Consider the following 17,454-nt stretch of genomic DNA (forward strand, 5'->3'; position numbering starts at 1 on the left):
AATGCAGGAAAGTGAAAAGTGAGAGTGAAGTCGCTCAGTCGTGTCCGACTCTTAGCGACCCCATGGACTGCAGCCTACCAGGCTCCTCCATCCATGGGATTTTACAGGCAAGAGTACTGGAGTGGGCTGCCATTGCCTTCTCCATCTCGGTGAGCTAAAGCTGTACAAAGATCACTGTAGTGGCCACATACCTAGTTAAGCTTTTCAAAAAGGAGTAGTTCTACTTTGAAGATTGGATTTCCAAAAATATATTATAATATGTTGGAAAAATACTCACTGAGGGAATCTAATTTTTAGTAGTTGTTTTTGTTGTCATTATTTGCATTTTTAGATTTTTTTAAGCTTTCATTTTTAATTATGTTTTTAACATTTTCAAGAAGTATAGCACTCAATAGATTATGTTAACTGTTATTAGTTATTTTTTAACTTTTTATTTCCTATTATAGTTGATTAATGTTATGATACTTTCAGGTGTATAAAGTGACTCAGTTATACAAATACATGTATCCATTCTTTTTCAAATTCTTTTCCCATTTAGGTTGTTACATAATATTAAGCAGAGTTCCCTGTGCTATACAGTAGGTCTTCGTTGGTTATCTATTTTAAATATATTAGTGTACACATGTACTTTTTAGTAGTCTTAACCTTCAAATATGGAGGATAAAATAGTAAATTGTAAACAAAATTCCTCAGGGCAAGTGGACTAGCCAACACATAAACATACATAAACTTTAAAATTAACTTTTTCAGTGCAAAATGGCATATTTTTTCAAATACTTTTTATTTTATTTTTCAAATACTTTTTATTTAGCTTTAATTGAGATATAACAGTTTCAAGTGTAAAATACAATAATTCAGCATCTGTATACATTGCAAAATGATCTCCACAAATCATTTTGTTAGTTAACATCACATAGTTTAGTTAACATCACATAGTTTTAAGTTATTTTAAAATTGAGGAATTAAATCATCAAAACAATTGCTCTGAGATCTTTTCCAAAGTTGCATAACAATTTGCATCTTGCTAATAGAGGATAATGGTGAGAAAGCCCAGTATTAAGGCTGGAGAGTCACATAAAATATATAATCTTGCCCAGTGGTACATTCCGGCCAGAGATCGTTCAATAAAAGGAAATGAATATATACGAAAAATGTTCAGAGATAATTATGCTAGTTTTTCAACCTAAATACCTTGGAATTTGCAAAGACAGCTCATAGACAAAAGGGATACCAGTAAAATTCAGTGCAATAGATTTCTCCATTCGCAGTGACAGGAACATCTCTCTCAATATTACTTAGCTAATGAACGAATAGATCTGCTGTGAAGTTCCTAGGAGGCTCATTTTCTTGAGTACAGTAGTAAAAGTTAGCTGATGAATGACCTAAATTGCTTAATGTTTCTCCTTATAACTTCTGAGCAGCAAGGCGTATCCAGGCAAGTACTGAAGGAGTTATCCTCAGGAGGCCCTGCTGTCCTTGCAGGTTGTCAGAGGCAATGAGCCAGGTTTATTTCAAATGGCTCCTTAAATGAACATTTATTTTGTGCCAGTAACACGTTTTTGATTAACAGCTCCTTTTGACTAATTTGCTTCCCTAAACAGCCCAATAAAGGACTCGTTTAAAACATAATTAAAAGCATGTTATTGCTCGTAGTTAATACTGATTAAAACAGACATTAAGACAATTATCATTGAAGGAAAGTAAGCATCGCGTAGTTAGTATTGAATCCATCCTTACTGTTTTTATGCATCATATACAGAGATGGGTACTTCACAGGCTAGAACAAGGTATTATTTTTAATGGAATCATATAAAAATATGTTCCTGTTTTGTTTGTTTTAATGAATGGACAGATCTTTGTCTCTGTGGACTATGGACTTTTTTTTCTTGCGGGAAACATTCATATATTCAACAAGGTGTAAAGGTCACTGAACTGACTTCGGTTATGCAGAGTTAAAGCTCAGCTAATTCTCTTGTGTAAATGGGATATAAACTCTTCTTCTTTCTACTTGCTCTCAGTACACAAACTCTCTTGGTCCCATTATTGACTGAATGCAGCTTTTATTAGTATTATTTGGTACTTTTGATCCATTTGTTTTCACATTGATTCTTGTTTTGTTATGCCATGAAATAAAACTAAGACCTTCATTGATTTCTGATTCTTTTTAAAACAGAACAATAGTGAAACAATATTATGTGAAGTAAGTACGTAAAGTTTTTTTAATAACTTCTGTATTTTGCATCAAAGTATGATTTTTTTAAGAAATCATACTTTGTGTAGGCCAGGAGTCCCCAGCCTCTGGGTCCTGATGCCTAATGATCTGAGGTGGAACTAATGTAATAATAATAGAATAAAGTGCACAACAAATGTAATGTACTTGAATCATCCTGAAACCACCCCCCCCCCACCCCCAGCTGGTAGAAAAAATTGTCTTCACAATACCAATCCCTGGTGCTGAAAAGGTTGGGAACCACTGGTATAGGAAATTAAAAAGGAGCATGTGTTTTGCATGAATGATTACTTCACTGAAAATGAAAATACAGAAAACCACCTCCATTTCATGTGAAGGATTTCTTTCTAGAAGTATTTTTATTATGATCAACTTGATATTTAATCTTTTTTTTATGTATGGGCTTCCCTGGTAGTTCAGCTGGTAAAGAATCCACCTACAATGCTGGAGACCCCAGTTCAGTTCCTAGGTCAGGAAGATTCCCTGGAGAAGGGATAGGCTACCCACACCAGTATTCTTGGACTTCCCTAGTGGCTCAGATGGTAAAGAATCCACCTGCAATGTGGGAGACCTGGGTTTGATCCCTGGCTTGGGAAGATCTCCTGGAGAAGGGAAAGGCTACCCACTTCAGGAGTCTGGCCTGGAGAATTCCATAAGTCCATGGTGTCACAAAGAGTCAGATGTACCCTTCACTTCACTTTTATTTTGTGACCATTCAAGAAGGCATGTGGTGGACATAATGAGGAATTGATTTTGGTATACTTGATGAGAGTGAAATAGCTTTTACAGAATGCATTTATAAGAAGTCATTTTAAAAGTTAAAATAAAATCGCAGAGACAAAACTCTGCTGACAGATTTGATCATTGTTTAGATTCCTGTTTTTCTGTGGTAGCCCCTGGATAGTCTTTCAAGTAGATGGCACTCACTTAAGTGTCTTGGCCAGTGCAATTATCCAGGGATCATTTGTCTTCTCCCTCATGGTTCCAAGAAAATTCAGGGGTCACAATAGTCACTAGAGGCCAATTCCCAAGAAACAGACAAGAACTTATAAGGCATTATGTGAACAAAACTGTGGGGGAGAAATACTAAAAAGGAGAAAGTCTTTCGTCATGTTTTATATAAAGAATAAATATTTCTTTTCATTACACTGCAATTTAGGCTGTTTACATCTCTTTTCTGGATGATTCCAAGAACCTTCTAAAATGTCTTCCCCCTTTTACTTTGGTTATTCCTTTAACACTCTGTCCATATTATGGTTCTAAAAATGCAAAGATGATCTTGGCCTGTCACTAGTTAAAAATCTCTGTGTGATTCATATTGATTCCTTTTGACAAGGTGTAATTATTAGATTATCTGACCTCAAACCATATTTATAGTCACATTTTCCCATCTTCCCTCTAGTGGACATCATGAACTGGCCTCACTGAACCAAACTGCTTCTTCTCTGAATACATACTTCAGTGTATACCTACAACTACACTTTTATGTGCAGGTCTCTTTGCTCATATTCACTCTGCCTAGAGTGTTTTTTCCCCACATTTTCCAAGGGTTAGACTTCTATTCATCTTCAAGTTGCCAGAGTTAGCAAATAAAAATCCAGGTACATTTGAATTTCAGGTAAACACTGCAGTTTAATATAATAATGTCCCATGCAGTGATTTTACATACTCCCAGTTATAACTAAAGCTAATAGTTGCAATAAAATTAAATATCTCTCCTATAAATATGTCATTGAACTTTGTATGTCTTCAGTCTTTAATTGCATTAGCCAGTGAAAATTCTGATATAAAAAAACAATTTTTTGAATAATTTTACAATTTTACTGAATAAAAGTATATTGTTTTTTTATGTATTATTAATACTGTGTTAACATATGTAGGTATATTTAATAGTGAATAAAAGTGCAGCTAGTATGTTGAATCCTGATCTACTTAGGTCAATGCAATAATCACAGAGCTTTCACAGCTACTACACAGCATAGACTGGACTTTATTATCTAAGAGTTAAGCATTCTAACTGGACAGCCTAGCTGGGAAATCTGACCTACCTGCTTCAATTTCTTTGTCTGCCAAATGGGGATAATGAAAATGGGGATAAGTAAACATGGCTACACAATGGACATGAGTTTGAGCAAACTCTGGGAGATGGTGAAGGACAGGGAAGCCTGGTGTGCTGCAGTCCATGGGGTCGCAAACAGTCGGGTGTGACTTAGTGACTGAAGATTTAAGAGTAATATGAATGTAAATTTCTCAGAAGTGTATCTGTATGTAGCATGTTCTACCTGAAAATAAGCATCCGTATCAACCTCAGATAGGTACATTAAAAGAAACAGTCACTCTCAGTGATCTTAAAGCATCCATGAATATAAATGTCTATGAGTCTAAAACAAACAATTCTTTGTGTCTTTGTTCCTCCTGATCCATCTTTTCTTTCCTCCCCTCTACTTTAAGGCTGAAGACAGTGGACCATACACACAACATTAATAGGTTCCCTGCCCTTTGGCTTGAGGTGAGGTCAGCCCATGCCAGTGGGGCAAGAGTGTGATCACGAAATGTATTTCACTGGCACCATGGCTGATACAGTTCTCTACCCTTAGGTCAGCAGGTCTAGGCAGATATCCTTTCCACATAACACTCCCAGCTCTGAGATCTAGTGGCCACCTTGTCCCCTTTACTCCTCAAGCTGGGGCTGTGGAAATCTCACTAGCTCTTAAACCATCCCCTGGGCTCTGTCAACTGGGGAATATAGTGCATGTATTTTAAAGTAGAACATTTACTAGAATATATAAAAAGTATTGTGATAATAATGAAAAATTATTGAATGTTACCTATTACCAAGATTTTATATGTGGAAAATTATATTTGCAGTTATAATAACTGATGAAAAATGAAAGGACAGTGAAAGTGAAAGTCACTCATTCATGTCTGACTCTTTGTGACCCCATGGATAGAGTCCATGGAATTCTCCAGGCCAGAATACTGGGATGGGTTGCCATTCCCTTCTCCAAGGGATCTTCCCAACCCAGGGATCAAACCCAGGTCTCCTGCATTGCAGGCAGATTCTTTACCAGCTGAGCCTCCAGGGAAGCATAACAATTGATATGTCAATTTATAACATATTTCTGACAAGGACTTCCCTGGGGGTTCTTTTGGCTTAGACTATGCACTCCCAATACAGGGGGCCCAGTTTCATTCCCTAGTCAGGGAACTAGATACGACATGCCACAACTTAGTTAAGACCCAGTGCGGACCAGCAAATAAATGAATGAATGAATGAATACTAAAAAATTTTAAATATACATATATGCATAATATTATAGTTAAATCATGAAGATTATCTCATAGAAATAATAGAGACTTATTCTACATATATTGCATAGTATTCATAAATTGCATTTCTTTTTAGTCTTTTGTTGACAATATTAGCTTTGCTGCTTTATACAAAGAAACCAAATGTAAGTAATTAAAAAAATAAAACATATCTTAGTGAACTAATGAATAACAATGAAGTTTGAAATTTCTTCTAAAACAACTAGTCTCAGGAAAAATTCTATGCAAATTTTTACTTCACAGATATGCCTTCTTCAGAAAGTGGCCACCAGAATTCACACTCAACAAATATTTTAATTCCTGAGGTCTTATAGAGGAAGACAATTTTTGTAATTGTTCTGAAAAAATATTCTTTTTATGTCCTTCAAACAATGAATGCAAACCTAAATGAGTTTTATATTCCTAGAGGACTCCCTCCCAGATCCATAGAGTCTAAGTAGGCAATCACTCACTACCCTGTGAAAGCAAGCAGATGATGTCTAGTTAGAAGTCACAGACTTTTGGCAATACTAAAAAATCTAAGAGTCTGTGTCTGATTTGAAGCAGCTTTTTGCTTCACTTTCTGTAATAGAACTAACATGACCTGAAATAATGCAGTTGTCAAACGAGAATCTGTTCCAAAATTAAGATTTACTGAACTAGTCCTTTCTCTGCCAGTGCATTGTATTGGTGCGACATAGCAATTTTATGCTTTGGAAGAACAGCCAGAAGAAAACCAGCTGAAACAGCAGACAATGCATTTCATTCATAACTTCACAATTTTTGTTTTTCTCTTGATGTCCTGTTCTTAATATTACTAGGACACAGCCTCTACATTTTCTACCCAATTAATTGGAATGTAAAGAGTTCATTCTCTGCTATGTGATTCTTTCTACTTTCTCTATAAGGAAGAAAGTTTTTAGAAGAACTTATCCAGCTAAAATATAGAAAAGAAACTAGGGCAGCAAATTTTTTCTCATTTTTACTTATGGACTATACTGAAATGGATATAAAGCAGTTTTGGTTCACATGTAAAAGATCTGATTCAATACTAGAAATAAAAAAATTGGCTTTAAAGAAGTTTTGGTTCACATGTAAAAGATCTGATTCAATATTAAGAACAAAAAATTGGCTTAGCGGGTACAGTGATATGGAGCCACAGAAAATAATCATTCACAGAACTCCTGACAGTTTCAATCACAGGATTCCCTGCAATGACTGAAAGAAATTGTGGGGTAACTTATTCAGGAATGATTCAGAATTGATGCAAACCCAAAGGGTAACTTCTTTGTTGCTGATGTTAGTGGTGGACCACAACAAAAATATCGTCATTAAAATATCTGTCCTAAAATGGTATGCGTGTGTGTGTGTGTGTGTGTTGTCATGAAATTGCATGATTTGAGATGAATCAAGTTTCATTTATTGTCTCCAAATATCTTACTACTTATCTGTTAAAAATGAAACTTCTTTAGTAAAAGAAACCCAGTGTGGGGTTTCTATCCAACATTGCTTCCGTCCAAGAGTTTGTAAAACAGAAGTTGAATTTAGACCATACTCTAACACAAAGAGATAAAGCTTTATAGCAATCCATGTGTAACTCCAAACCAAATAACTGCAAATAAATTGGCAAATGGCATGGTCTTTTTAATACACTGTCAGTTTATGGAGCTGGGATAAACTAAACCTGGAATTTAATTACAAATGAAAGCCAAAAGTATCTGAATGAAGAAACTGAGTAGGAATATATGTTTATAATATGCTGAAACCCTTTTTCTTTTCTATATCTTGTTTCCTAAACTCTCACTTTTAGATACTAGTTTCTTATAATTTAGCTTAAATCCCAAAATGCCATTTGTGTGTGTGTGTGTGTGTGTGTGTGTGTGTGTGTACATTGCCATGAAATTTCAATTTTGAAAAAAATATGTTTAGATTTTTTTTAAGCATGCCATATAAAAGCAAGAGAACAAAAAATAATCTGTGTTCTCTGATTTCATCTACTTATGATGCATTTAGACATTATAAGGATATTTACCTCACTTCTGAAATGCCTGCCTTCTCTAGCCTCAGTGCTACCTATGTGCACAAAAAAAAAAAAAAAAAGCAGCTTTTCCATGAGATACTTAGTAGACATACAAAGCTATGATGAAAATACAAATGTATGACAGTTTCTTAGACTTCTGCAGTACCTAATTTGGACAAACATACCTGTGGCAAGTTGCTTTAAACTGTTTACTTTTGTCTACCTCAAGTTTTTCATAAAGTGCTTACATGATCTCTCAACTATCTAGGGCTTCCCAGGTGACTCAGTGGTAAAGAATCTGCATGCAACGCAGGAGATGTAAGTCTGATCCCTGGGTTGGGAAGATCCTCTGGAGAAGGAAATGACAACCCACTCCAGTATTCTTGCCTGGGAAATCCCATGGACAGAGGAGCCTGGTGGGCTATGGACTATGGAGTTGCATAAAAGTTGGGCATGACTTAAGCAACTAAACAACAACTCTACTATCTTAATGGTGATAAAAAACACACTCGTATTTTGAAGTACATCCTGAAAATAAAACCCTCGACAAAAAATGACTAATCCAGAAATTCACCACTTTACCCACTGGTTACAGAGTATTTTGAACCAGATTTTGTTCCAATTTCATTGGAAAGCATCACACATATTTGGTAATCAATGTCCTCTAAAATCAGTGTTTTATTTGCATAGTGATCAGTATACTACAACTCATTTTAAGATAATAATCTAGCAATACATTTAAAAATCTTTCATTCGTGTGTCATATTCTCAGATTTCTATGGAAGCAATTCCTGTTTATCCTTGATATAGACATTAATACCAAGCAACATTCATGAGAAAGAGATTCACAGTATTTTATAGGCAAAATAAGCATACAAAACTAAGATCTTTGTGTGCTAGGATTCTGGGATAATTCCACAGCATGATCTTCTGTTACAATAAATTTGTGAAATGTTGAGTGACCTCCACATATTTTTCTGCATTGAAATATCCAGACAGGAATATTATGCATTTCATACATATAGAAGCATAGATTGTTCTGTGCGTTAATCATGGCCATTTGTGTGCATTTTTTATTTTTATTACCTAGGCTTGGAGCAATCTTTGCAAAACAGACCCATAACAAACATGTAAAAATGGAATAAAAAGCACATTCCCCGTAAAGTGCTTGCACAGCACAGAAATGTAGAGTTTTGGCACCCGGTCAGTTTTATGTGGTATGAAAAATTCTTATATTTAAGTTCTCTATATTTTACCAGTCTTTTAATGTGAAACCTTAAGTGGGCTTGACTGTTTATCCCAGTTGACTTGGCCATCTGACGCCTTCTGGGTTAGGGAGTTCTCACTTTACTCTGTTTCCTATCAGCCCCCCTCAACTACTGGCATGTGGGGCCAATTTGTTTCTTCTGTAGGGAAAGAAGAGGTTTGGATTTAATTTGAAGCTGTGACATAAGGTTTAATTTGCTAAAAAGGGGGCCTATGTCATTGTAAATCTTGGAATGAGACACCAAGGTGGTAAGAACTATCAACCCAATTGGTTTTACGCACTGTTTGAGGTGTTTGTTAACTATATTTCTTTCCAGAACTCACTCACTTAATTGAACTGATGCTTAATTGCAAATATACTTCTATTCTTTATTCTGATAAGCTGTTTCATTTTTTGGTAGGGGGATGATGGATTATAGAAAGTTTTCATACGAAATATGGATTCATAGTAGATGCAGGGACAGACAGTGTATTATATGTATGAAATTCATGAAAGGACAATCCTCATCTTATGTTTACACCTTACTACAAATAGAAGGGAAGAGAGTGTAATGAACTACTGTCTAATAAACTCAGTAGTTCAGTTCAGTTCAATCCAGTCGCTCAGTTGTGTCCGACTCTTTGCGACCCCATGAACTGCAGCACGCCAGGCCTCCCTGTCCATCACCAACTGCCGGAGTTTACCCAAACTCATGTCCGTTGAGTCAGTGATGCCATCCAACCATCTCATTCTCTGCTGTTCCCTTCTCCTCTTGCCTTCAATCTTTCCAAGCATCAGGGGCTTTTCAAATGAGTCAGCCCTTCAAATCAGGTGGCCAAAGTATTGGAGTTTCAGCTTCAACATCACTCCTTCCAATGAATACCCAGGACGGATCACCTTTAGGATGAACTGGTTGGATCTCCTCGCAGTCCAAGGGAGTCTCAAGAGTCTTCTCCAACACCACAGTTCAAAAGCATCAATTCTTTGGCGCTCAGCTTTCTTTATAGTCAAACTCTCAAAACCATACATGACTACTGGAAAAACCATAGCCTTGACTAGACGGACCTTGGTAGATAAAGTAACGTCTCTGTTTTTTAATATGCTGTGTAGGTTGGTCATAACTTTCCTTCCACAGAGTGTCTTTTAATTTCATGGCTGCAATCACCATCTGCAGTGATTTTGGAGCCCAGAAAAATAAAGTCAGCCACTGTTTTCACTGTATCCCCATCTATTTGCCATGAAGTGATGGGACCAGATGCCATGATCTTAGTTTTCTGAGTGTTGAGCTTTAAGCCAACTTTTTAACTCTCCTCTTTCACTTTCATCAAGAGGCTTTTTAGTTCTTCTTCACCATAAGAGTGGTGTCATCTGCATATCTGAGGTTATTGATATTTCTCCCAGCAATCTTGATTCCAGCTTGTGCTTCCTCCCAGCCCAATGTTTCTCATGATGTACTCTGCATATTAGTTAAATAAGCAGGGTGACAATATACAGCCTTGACATCCTCCTTTTCCTATTTGGAACCAGTCTGTTGTTCCATGTCCAGTTCTAACTGTTGCTTCCTGACCTGATTACAGGTTTCTCAAGAGGCAGGTCAGGTGGTCTGGTATTCCCATCTCTTTCAGAATTTTCCGCAGTTTATTGTGATCCACACAGTCAAAGGCTTTGGCATAGTCAATAAAGCAAAATAGATGTTTTTCTGGAACTCTCTTGCTATTTTGATGATCCAGAGAATGTTGGCAATTTGATCTCTGGTTCCTCTGCCTTTTCTAAAATGGCTGCAGGAGCAGTGGCCTTGCGATGGCACACAGCAGCCGAGAGGAAATACCGAACATTCAAGTTCAGGGGCGGCGGAAAAGAGGAGCTACCCCACGTCCAAGCTAAGGAGCTGTGGCTGTGCTTTGCTGAAGCTGTGAAGACATACCCCACATCCAAGGTAAGAGAAACCCAAGTAAGAGGGTAGGTGCTGAGAAGAGGGCATCAGAGGGCAGACAGACTGACACCACAGTCACAGACAACCAGGAAATCTGATCACATGGACCACAGGTTGTCTAACTCAATGAAACTAAGCCATGCCCCGTGGGGCCACCCAAGATGGACAGGTCATGGTGGAGAGGTCTGACAGAATGTGGTCCACTGGACAAGGGAACGGCAAACCACTTCAGTATTCTTGCCTTGAGAACCACATGAACAGTATGAAAAGGCAAAAAGATAGGACACTGAAAGATAAACTCGCCAGGTTGGTAGGTGCCCAGTATGCTACTGGAGATCAGTGGAGAAATAACTCCAGAAAGAATGAAGGGATGGAGCCAAAGCAAAAACAATACTCAGCTGTGGATGTGACAGGTGATAGAAGCAAGGTCCGATGCTGTAAATGGCAATATTGCATAGGAACCTGGAATGTCAGGTCCATGAATCAAGGCAAATTGGAAGTGGTCAAACAGGAGATGGCAAGAGTGAACGTCAACATTTTAGGAATCAGCCAACTAAGATGGACTGGAATGGGTGAATTTAACTCAGATGACCATTACATCTACTACTGTGGGCAGGAATCCCTTAGAAGAAATGGAGTAGCCATCATGGTGAACAAAAGAGTCCGAAATGCAGTACTTGGATGCAATCTCAAAAACAACAGAATGATTTCTGTTCGTTTCCAAGGCAAACCATTCAATATCACAGTGATCCAAGTCTATGCCCCAACCGGTAACGCTGAAGAAGCTGAAGTTGAACGGTTCTGTGAAGACCTACAGGACCTTTTAGAACCAACACCCCCAAAAAGATATCCTTTTCATTATAGGGGACTGGAATGGAAAAGTAGGAAGTCAAGAAACACCTGGAGTAACAGGCAAATTTGGCCTTGGGGTACAGAATGAAGCAGGGCAAAGACTAACAGAGTTTTGCCAAGAGAATGCACTGGTCATAGCAAACACCCTCTTCCAACAACACAAGAGAAGACTACACATGGACATCACCAGATGGTCAACACCAAAATGAGATTGATTATATTCTTCGCAGTGGAAGATGGAGAAGCTCTATACAGTCAGCAAAAACAAGACCGGGAGCTGACTGTGGCTCAGATCACAAGCTCCTTATTGCCAAATTCAGACTTAAATTGAAGAAAGTGAGGAAAACCACTAGACCATTCACATATGACCTCAATCATATCCCTAAACTCAGTAGAGAATACCAGAAATTCCCAAATGTAAGGTGTATTTAACATTGAGTACTATTTATGTGGGAAATCTTTGCTTGTCATAGCTTTTAAGAATTATGCAGACTCACATTGACCTGTACATTTCACTTGGGAAATTTCTTGATAGGGAAAGGAGAAATGAGCTCGTTCCCATCCTTGGGGTTGCATTTTCCATCCCAGGAGCATTTGTAAATGTGAGAGGGCTGTCAATTCTGATGATGAATGAAGGGAAAACTCCATCGTGCAGTGGATAGTTAACATGGATAGAAGTTATCCTGCATCATAGGCCATTTCTGTACCATTTGTGCCTTCTTAAATGCCAATAACTCTGCAGTTAGAACAAATATGCATAAATATAATTTTTATTTCTAGAAACTATATATTTAAAAAAATTTACAGTAGGTCGTTGTTTGTTAACTATTTTTTCAACTTTTTATTTTATATTGGAGTATAAAATTCAGGTGGACAGCAAAGGGACTCAGCCATACATATTCCATTCCTATCCAAGCTACCACATAACATTGAGCAGAATTCTCTGTGATATACAGTAGGATCTTGTTGATTACATACATTTAAAATATAACAGTGTGTACTGTTAATACCAAACTCCCAATCTATCCCTCTTTCCCACCCTTCCCCTCTGGCAAATGTAAGTTCATTCTCTAAGGCTGTGAGTCTATTTCTGTTTTGTAAATAAGTTTGTTTGTATCATTTTTTGGATTCCACATAAAAATGATATCATATGTCTTTCTCTTCCTGACTTACTTCACTAAGTATGATAATCTCCATGTCAATTCATGCTGCTGCAAATGGCATTATTTCATCCATATTAATGGTTAATATTTTTAATGGCTGAGTAGTATTCCACACTGTATGTACCACATCTTCTTTACCCATTCATCTGTCGGTGGACATTTAGGTTGCCTTCATGTCTTGACTATTGTAAACAGTGATAAAATGAACCCTAGGGTGCAAGTATCCTTTCAGATCATGTTTTTTTCTGGACATATAAGTAGGAATGGGATTGCTAGATCATAAGGTAGCTCTATTTTTAGTTTGTTTAAAGAAACCTCCATACTGTATTCCATGAGAGCTATACAAATTTACATTCCCACCAAGAATGTATGGAGATTACCTTGGTTGCCTTTTCTCTACACCCTCTCCAGCATTTATTTTTTGTAGATTTTTTGATGATGGCCATTTAGACTGGTGTGAGGTGATATCTCATTGTAGTTTTAATTTGCATTTCTTTAGTAATTAGTGATGCTGAGCATCATTTCCTGTGCCTCTTGGCTATCTATATTTCTTTGGAGAAATGTCAATTTAGATCTTCTGTCCATTATTTTATTGGGTTGTTTGATTTTTTTTTTTTTTTTGATATTGAGCTACATGAGCTGTTGGTAAATATTGGAGACTAATCCCTTGTCTGTTACTTTGTGAATGTTTTATCACATTCTGTGGGTTGTCTTTTTGTTTTACTTGTGGTTTTCTTTGCTGTACAAAAGTTTTGTTGTTGTTGTTGTTGAGTTAGGTCTCATTTGTTTATCTTTATTTCCATTACTCTGGAAGATGGATTGAAAAGGATACTTCTGTGACTTGTGTCAAATAGTGTTCTGCCTATGTTTTCCTCTAAAACTTTTATAGTATTCAGCCTTACATTTAGGTCTGTAATTCATTTTGTGTTTATTTTTGTGTATGGTGTTAAAGAATGTTCTAGTTTCATTTTTTTTCTATTTGTAGCTGTCCAGTTTCTGAGCACCATTTATTGAAGAGACTACCTTTTCCTCATTGTATAGTCTAGCCTCCTTTGCTGTAGATTAATTGACCATAGGTGTGTGGGTTTATTTCTGGGCTTTCTATTCTGCTCCACTGACCCCTATTTATGTTTTTGTGCCAATACTATACTATTTTGATGACTGTAGATTTATATATTTCTGTGTGTGTGTGTGTGTGTGTATGTGAGGTGTGTTGTGTTCTGTATTTACTATCAGAGGAACAACACTGTATAATATATCAGATCACTATCTCTGGAGTCATACTCCCTAGATTTATATTCCAACCTAGCCATTTGCTATTTTCTGTGATTTTGAGTAAGGTACATTAACTTTCTGGGCTTCAGTTACTTCATCTGTGGATTTCATAGAATAATATTTTCTTCTATGTTGTAGTAAGCATTAATTGAGACATATCAGGTGCTTTAACACTACAGCAAAACAAAATAACACACAATGACAAATATGTCTGTGTTTCTGAGTTAAATGTTAGCACTTAGTAGTAATACTAATTACTTCTGTTATCTCAGACCAAGCTTTCAGAAATCTGCCAAACTCCACTCTTTCCATCACATCCATTCTCTGTCTCTACAGGAGAGTGGGCATGCAGAATAATATTTGCCCAAAACCCAAACACTGGGAATTTTAAAATTCCTCTAGAAACACAAAGTATCTATGAATACTCAATTCTACTTCTACACCAGCTATTATTTGATAGGTCCCTAGTGAGAAATAAGTTTTGGATTATAATTTACTATAGAATTCAAAATCTGAAAGCCAACTGATGGAAAGTTTTAGAAACAAATGAGACAAATGATTTTCATATGTATAAAAATTACCCAGTATTTTTATGTTGTCAAAGAACCAAGTCTCAATAATTCAAATGATATAATCTCACATTGTTTTAGTAAAACATAAATTTTTGATTTTTGAAATCGTAACTGTATATTCACAGTAGTCTTGTGTTTGAGAAATGTTATCAGCCAGCATATTTTGTAATTTGGATAATAATTTCTTTGGAAATGAGCATTGATATAGCAATAAATGTTTTTAAGCCTACTAATAGCATCCTGTAGGCCCTAATAATTTTCTACTAATTTTGTTTGATTGCAATCACTCATCAAGTGTTTCTATAAAACTTTTTGTTCGGTTGCTAAATCTTGTCAAACTCTTTGTAACTCCACAGGCTGTGAAAGAAAAGAAAGAGAAGTCACTCAGTCGTGTCCAACTCTTGTGACCCCATGGACTGTAGCTACCAGGCTCCTCTGTCCATGGGATTTTCCAGGCAAGAATACTGGAGTGAGTGGCCATTTCCTTCTCCAGGAGATCCTCCCAACCTAGGGATTGAGCCCAGGTCTCTCGCATTGTAGGCAGACGCTTTACCATCTGAGCCACCAGGGAAGTCATATCTTCTGTCCTCCACTTTCTCCAAGAATTTGCTCAAATCCGTCTCCATTGAGTCATTTCAGTTTAGTTCAGTCACTCAGTTGTGTCCGACTCTTTCTGACTCCATGGACTGTAGCACACAAGGCTTCCTGGTCCATCACCAGCTCCCAGAGCTTTCTCAAACTCATGTCCTTCAAGTTGGTGATGCCATCCAGCCATCTTATCTCTGTTGTCCCCTTCTCCTCCTGCCTTCAATTTTCCCCAGCATCAGGGTCTTTTCTAATGAGTTAGTGCTTCACGTCAGCTGGCCAAAGTATTGGAGCTTCAGCATCAGTCTTTCCAATGAATATTCAACACTGATTTCCTTTAGGATTGACTGGTTTGATCTTCTTGCAGTCCAAGGAACTTTCAAAAGTCTTCTCCAACACCACAGTTCAAAAGCATCAATTCTTTGGTGCTCAGCTTTCTTTATGGTCCAACTCTCATATCCATACATGACTATAGGAAAAACCATGCTGCTGCTGCTGCTAAGTCGTGTCCAACTGTGCACAACCCCGTAGATGGCAGCCCACCAGGCTCTGCTGTCCCTGGGATTCTCCAGGCAAGAACACTGGAGTGGGTTGCCATTTCCTTCTCCAATCCATGAAAGTGAAAAGTGAAAGTGAAATTGCTCAGTCATGTCTGACACTTCGGGACCACATGGACTGCAGCCTACCAGGCTCCTCCGTCCATGGGATTTTCCAGGCAAGGGTACTGGAGTGGGGTGCCATTGCCTTCTCCATAGCTTTGAATGTATGGACTTTGTTGGCAAAATAATGTCTCTGCTTTTTAATAAACTGTCTAGGTTGGTCATAGCTTTTTTTCCCAGAAAGAAGCATTTTTTAATTTCATGGCTGCAGTCACCATCTGCAGTGATTTTGAAGCCCAAGAAAATAAAATCTGTCACTGTTTCTGTTTTTTTCCCCATGTATTTGCCATGAAATGATGGGACCAGATGCCATGATCTTTGTTTTTTGAATGTTGAGTTTTAAACAAGCTTTTTCACTCTCTTGTTTCACCTTCAAGAGGCTCTTTAGTTCCTCTTCTCTTTCTGCCAAAAGGGTGGTGTCATCTGCATATCTGAGGTTATTGATATCTTTCCCAGCAATCTTGATTCCAGCTTGTGCTTCATCCAGCCCGGCATTTTGCCTGATGAACTCTCCATATAAGTTAAACAAGCAGGGTGACAGTATACAGCCTTGATGTACTCCTTTCCCAATTTGGAACCAGTCCATTGTACCATGTTCAGATCTAACTGTTGCTTCTTGATCTGATTATAGATTTCTCAGGAGGCAGATAAGGTGGTCTGATATTCTCATCTCTTTAAGAATTTTCCACAGTTTGTTGTGATCCAGAGAGTCAAAGGCTTTAGTGTAGTCAATTGAGTCATTTATTCTATCTAACCATCTCATCCTCTGTCATCCCCTTCTCCTTCCGCCTTCAATCTTTCTCAACATCAGGGTCTTTTTCAGTGAGTCGGCTCTTCACATAAGGTGGCCAAAGTCTTGGAGCTTCAGCATCAGTTCTTGCAATGGATATTCAGAGTTGATTTTCTTTAGGATTGACTGGCTTGATATCCTTGCTGTCCAAGGGACTCTCAAGAGTCTTCTCCAGCACCACAATTCAAAAACATCAATTCCTCTGTGCTCAGCTTTCTCTATGGCCCAAGTCTATGCCTACTAGAAAAATCATAGCTTTGACTATACAGGCCTTTGTAGGCAAAGTGATGTCTGTGCTTTTCAATATCCTTTCTAGGTTTCTCAATGTCTTCCTTCCAAGGAGCAAGTGTCTTTTAATTTCATGGCTGCAATCACTGTCTGTAGTGATTTTAGAGCTCAAGAAAATGAAATCTGTCACTACTTTCATTTGTTTCCTCTATTTGCCATGAAGTGATGAGACAGGATGACGTGATCTTAGTTTTTTTTAATGTTGCTTTACAAGCCAGCCTTTCATTCTTTTATTTCACCCTCATCAAGAGGCTCTTTAGTTTCTCTTTGATTTCTGTCAGCAAAGTGTTATTATCTACATATCTGATGTTGTTGATATTTCTCCTGGAAGTCTTGACTCCAGCTTGGAATTCATCCAGCCCAGCATCTTTCATGATGTACTCAGCATAGAAGTTAAATAAGCAGGGTGACAACATATTGCCTTGTCATACTCCTTTCCCAATTTTGAACCAGTCAGTTGTTCTGTGTCCGGTTCTAACTGTGGTTTCTTGACTCACATACAGGTTTCTTAGGAGACAGGTAAGGTAGTCTG

The 17,454-nt window shown here is 37.5% G+C and overlaps 1 pseudogene; it reads right to left on the reverse strand.

Annotated features, from left to right (window-relative positions):
- The window catches only part of LOC109575363 (mitochondrial adenyl nucleotide antiporter SLC25A23 pseudogene), a 172,121-nt pseudogene extending 168,911 nt beyond the window's left edge, over positions 1-3,210 (reverse strand).
- Positions 3,211-17,454: the final 14,244 nt, after the last annotated feature.

The sequence above is a fragment of the Bos indicus genome, chromosome 2 (assembly GCF_029378745.1).
Source record: "Bos indicus isolate NIAB-ARS_2022 breed Sahiwal x Tharparkar chromosome 2, NIAB-ARS_B.indTharparkar_mat_pri_1.0, whole genome shotgun sequence".
NCBI lineage: Eukaryota > Metazoa > Chordata > Mammalia > Artiodactyla > Bovidae > Bos > Bos indicus.